Source organism: Gymnoscopelus microlampas (genome assembly GCF_963454915.1).
Source record: "Gymnoscopelus microlampas genome assembly, chromosome: 1".
Taxonomy (NCBI): domain Eukaryota; kingdom Metazoa; phylum Chordata; class Actinopteri; order Myctophiformes; family Myctophidae; genus Gymnoscopelus; species Gymnoscopelus microlampas.
The window spans coordinates 24,518,659-24,524,688 of record NC_139962.1 but is presented as its reverse complement, the minus strand read 5'-3'; positions in this window follow the sequence as shown (position 1 = coordinate 24,524,688).

Genomic DNA, 6,030 nt, shown 5'->3' with positions numbered 1-6,030 from the left:
CACCACGGTGAGAGAGAAGTGACAAGGAATACATTCAACAAGTGAAAGTTTTAGCGTAGTGCAAAAGATAGTGATCACACAAGAGATGTGGTCTGCTAGGTTTGCTCGCTCAAGCTAGATCAGCGGTCAAACGTTTTAATTTTAAGGACCTCCAACTCTGAGAGTGTACAAATGAAACCAAATGGTTTCACACTCTCAGAGTTACAGACCTGTAAGGGTCCATTTGGAACCCCCTCAAGGAACCCTGAGGGTCCCTGGACCCCACTTTGAGAACCACTGTGCTGGAGAGTAGATCAGCAAAACAAATGCTTTTCTGGCTAACATTTCTTGATGAGTGGGCGTTTGCGTGGTTTCCTGAATCTGTGTGTGTGTGTGTGTGTGTGTGTTCATCCCTAAGGGATGATTGTACAGCACCTGTCTCTGTCATGTCAGGCCGCGGCAGCTGGCAGCAGCCGCCCCATTCTCCTAACTCTTCGGCCCATACACACCCTTCCTCCCTCACTACAGTCTCTCATACCACGCTACATGTACATGCGTAACATGGTTGTGGGGGGTAAAGCTAGAATACCACATACCCATAACTTGGACCCTTATTTTCTTAACTCTGGAGGGCATTGGAAGCTCAAATGTGCCTGGGGTGTGTTAGTGGAGTGTTATCTGATGGATCATCATGACAGCAGCATAATTATTTTTAAAAAGTCTGGATGCTAAAGTGACACAAATTATTCTTGAAGTTCTGGACCTTTGCCATAGACTGGGTAGAAGCTCTCTGCTGCCCACTGCTGGTAGTGATCAGTCGTGGAAAGTAAACTATAGTATATTTCCTGTAAATAAATAAGTACTACTTGAGTACAAATTTCAAGTGTTTTTATTTTACCTGGGTATTTCCATTAGTTTATACTTTATACTTCTTATACAGCTTTAGTTACTTTGAAGATCGCAGGCTTGCTTTGGAGTGAAGCAAGTTGGAGGCCTGGCCACATGAGACCAACATAACACAGACATGACGGTGTTTCATAAATGGAAATAATACAACTTTTATAAGTGGTAATAATTTACGTAAAGTAACTACTGTACTTGTACTGTACGTAGGTAAAAGATTGAGGTATTTTTACTTTATTCCATACTTACAATTTTCAATACTTTTACTTCTACCCCACTACATCTCAGAGGAAAAAACAAACATTTGTGAGCTTGTAGATCTGCTATTTTCAAAAGAGTTTTCATACATTTAGAAGTTGTGAAATGGGACATTCTGCACAATGAGTACTTTTACTTTTGGTACTTTAAGTATATTTTGATACCAATATTTTTGTACCTTACTCAAGTACATTTTGAATACGGGACTTCTACTTGTAAGTACTACATTGCAGTATTGATACTTTTACTTAAGTAAAACATGTGAGTACTTCTTCCACCACTGGTAACTATGCAGGGACAAATTAATAGCACTATATTAAGTCCTCAGTCACTATGTTCAGGCTATTATTGGCTAATATCTATCTTGAGTGATCAGTCACTGCAAAATATTCAACTAATCAATAATTAATGAATCTTAATGACACAGACATTCCTCCTGGAGAACAAATAACTAATAACCATTATGAGCAGATGTCCAGTCATTCTCAGCAGATTTCGGTTTTATATTTTGCACATTAAGTATAAAGTACAGTAAAGTGGTGAATAATACTATCTTACAAACTTGTGCCTTGATTGCAGTTAATGAACGATTATTTAAAAACCAAATAGCAGATCTATGCGAGCATGTAGATCAGCTATTTCTGCAATTTTTGTGCACCCCCATTGTACAACAAAGTACCGTATAATACGGGGTTAAGTGGTTAATCAGACTAATCGATTTGGTTGATTATGAAAAAAAAAATCTGTAATTCATTATTAGTTGTTAAAGTTATTTCTTCTCCAGGAAGTATGGTCTTTGACATTAATACATGCCTTAATTATTGATTAGTTAATAGCGTAATATCCCTAGCATCAGTTTGATATTACCAACTGGGTATAACTAAGCATTACTCCTACAGTAAGTAGCTCATTGTGATGCAGACATAAGTGTTAAATTAGTGCTATTCATTTGTGCCTGCTTAGTTAACTACAGAAAAGTATTGTAAAGTGATACCTTAGGTTTTGACCCAGGCCTCAACCTGCATTGAAAGGCCCAAACCAAAAGTAAATTATGGTGTTCTTTGTCCATATTAAAATGTATTGTATTGAGTACGTTTTTAATTGTGTGATTAAAGTGGACATTTTAAACCATTTTACTAAAATATATTCCAACGGTAATGTTACCTTATAAAAGTTATTAGCTCAAAAAAAGAAAACACTGATAATTCTCTTTATGACTAGAAAAAAAGCATCCTCTGGTTGTTTGGCCCCATCCTACTTGAAAGCCCCCCCTCATACCACCATGCTCCACAACCCCCACTCCCATACTGCAATAACCCCCCACAATATCCTATATTAAAATTGTTTAATGGAGAGCCGGCTGGCAGGTGGACCACGGCCACGTCACTCTGACTCAGACATAACCATAAACAAACCCGAAATGCCCATATATAGGCATATAGGGAGATCCTGTTGTCCAGAACCACATGCTAAAATACATGGTATGGGCATATACTAATGACATCAGGGATCTCCATATATGGGCACAAAAGGGACACAGACAGACGGGTACAACGGGTACTCTAAACAAAAGCAACACAGTAGCATAATGGAATACAATTACAACAATAGACATGGATTCAGGTCCATCTGTCCAGGAACTGGGGATCTAATCATAGCTCCTACAGTCAAATCCTGAATGATCTGACACAGTATTGGAGTGAGAGGTATATCATTTTTTGGAAGTATAAGAAAATGACGGATACCAGTCATATTTGTGGAAGTATGTAGCTACAGTATAAGTGTCAACCTGAAGTTGTGTATTGCTTGATAACATTAAATAAATCAGAATTATGATTGATCATCACGTAATTTCTAATCAAGGATGGTGCGCTTAGACAAATAATAGGAACAAAAGGGTTAAATTTTTTAGCTTTTTGTGCAGAAAGAATAAATGAAACACTGATTAATCCATTTGGAAGAATAATCTCTTTCAACACGGATATCTTTTTTAATGGATAATCAGGCTTTCACAGAGCCTTGGAGGAATTATGCACAGCCTTTGATTTGATTCAGATAAAGGCATAAAATATCAGATTGATATGGGAGATGGTGAGAAATGGAATGGGACATAGATTGGGGGAGCAATTATGACACTCACACCTGCTGTCTATTGTTTCGTCATTGTGTCTGTCAGCCTTCACATCTCTATAGTTATTTCTGTCTGCTTGTTTATTTATATGTCTATGTCTTCTTTCTTTCGCCTCCAACAACAGGGCACCGTGTGAATGGATATGTTTGCAATAAAAGAAAAGCATGCATTGTTATTCATTGTGGGTGGATCAAAACGTTATCTGCCAGTGTTTGAGGCTGCAACAAATGCTTGAACAATTGTTAGGTTCCTGCAGAGGGCAGTGTAGGACCATCTAACAATACTGAGAGGAGAGGAGAGGTGGAGATTGTTAAGACAGGAAGGCTACTAATTAGAGAGACCTTGCAGAATGGAGGAACAAATCTCAACCATGAAGACAGAAGGTAAAATACAGAATAGATGAAGAACAGACAGTACACAGGTTTACTCTTTTTGCCAGTCAGAACATCAGGGTGGAAAAGCCTTGCACAAAGAAAACACCAAATAAGGTGTCAGAAAATAACACTCACAACGACCAAGTATAATCCAAACAATGTTTGGATTAAAGCAGTAGTTGCTATAGTTATCTAGCTCATCACCATTTTCAGAAGTGGAGATTTGACACTTGCCTCCATTTGGACTACGTCCAAATTATATTTTCACTTTGTTGGGCTCCTCCTGTTCTGACAAGAACAACAACAACAACATAAACAAAAGTAAGAGGCAGAGCAGAATGTAACAGTAGGCAAATAGAAAGGGGAAGAATTATCAAGCGATGGTGGCGTGATGCTTAGTTTATATACTCCATTGTACGATGGCCAAAAAGAGCCAATCTGCAAGCTCACAATGCACCGCCATGCCACGCGTTGTGAGCTTGTAGATCGTCTACTTCCGGCGTGTGACGCCTTCCTACTACGAGCTATAAATCAGGCTTGAGGGTGAGAGGAGTAGGTGGGGGTTATTCCAGCTTTAGCTTCAGTCAGCTTCCACCAGGGTAGGCTGCCAATTAGAGCTAACACATATGACACACTTGACTCCCCCGCTTGAACCATGGCGAGAGATAATAGGCCTCTTCCTGCAGCTCAATCGATGACATATACTGTCCCTCCCTAGGTGGATGTCTGCCTCAGCACATGCATGCACGCACGTGTGCGCGCACACACACGCACGCACGCACGCACGCACACACACACACACGCGCGTGCACAGAACACACACAGACACTGTGTGCATGCACACACAAGCACATGTACAGTACTGTACAGAGTCAGACTACACATCCTCTCCATCTGTCAGTGAGGAAAATGTCAGCTTCCTAACTTCTTACAGAAAATATATACATATATAAAAACAAATATAAGCAACTCCCTCTCTCTCTCTGTCTCTCACACACACGCACGCACGCACGCAGACACGCACGCAGACACACACACACACACACACACACACACACACACACACACACACACACACACTTACAAATGCACACACGCACGCACGCACGCACGCACACACACACACACACACACAAACAATGGTTTCCAGAATAGATGTTATGAGTTAGGTACAGCAAACTGCATTCATACATATAGTATAGCTCTATAGGAGTAAAAGATGACTGTCAGCGATGAGTCATGGTGATTACAGTCTTAAAAGTAATAGGTATCTAATGTGTACAGTAATTGGCAGACGGCTTGTATAAACTCTCTCTCAGGCCTCCTGAATATTTCCATTCCTGACCATCATCTTAAGACGGTCGTCGTGAGACTGTGGCTAAAAGGCCTCCTGCATTCTACACAGTAAAATCCTCTGTGTTAATTTAACTCAGAGAGTGTACAAATGGATCAAAGCATCCACTTTGTAGGACTTTACTGTTTAGCTGGCTAAACCAAAGGCTAAGCATATTGCACAGAATGCACACAAAGAAAATCAAGGCGAATTCATTGAGAGATGCAAACGTATCGATGCAACACTTTTGACCATGGTCTGGGAAATGTATGTGTGTGTGTGTGTGTGTGTATATGTATATGTGTGAGCCATGTGTACGTATGTGTGTGCGTGTGTGTGTGTGTGTGTGTGTGTGTGTGTGTGTGTGTGTGTGTGTGTGTGTGTGTGTGTGTGTGTGTGTGTGCATGCATACAGGAGTAGGCAGAGGACAGACAATGTACACTACTGTATACCCTGGTCCCTGCCCGTCTCTGCCTGCATGGCTGTGGGGCAGGAGGCCGGAGGTGAAGGGTGGGTGGAGGTGAGTAAAGGGCAGCGCGTGGCTTTTGGGGTGCGGTGGGGGTGGTGGGGGGGCTGACAGTTGCCAGCAAGCGTGAGTCTAATCTCCCCCCATCAGCTGTCAGAGCCAGGGACGTCAGGGCCACAGAAGCTCCCGGTCCTCTCTCTCGCTCTCCAATGGCAATGTCATGTTGTCAGCCCACATATGCTAGTCTGCAGTAGGGGGTGGGGGGGGGGCACATAGGAGACATGGGGACATGGGCAGCCTTCGTCTTTTTCCTGTCGTTGCTGCCACTTGTCTTCTTTCCGCTTGGATGTGCCGCTGATGCCGTCCTCCTCTTAACTCCTTCGCACCCCTCCTCCCCCCCCCCCCCCTCTCTCCCCCTCATTCCTCTGGTCCGTTAGCAGCATCTGAGGTGGTGCTCCAACAGTAGCTGCGCTCTTCAGGCTTTGTGTTTGGCATATTTCGGTCCTCTTAATTAAACCCTCTAGACTTAGTAAAGTGGACCTGAGTTGGCTCTGTACGTGCGTGGACCTGCTTTTTCCCCGTCTAC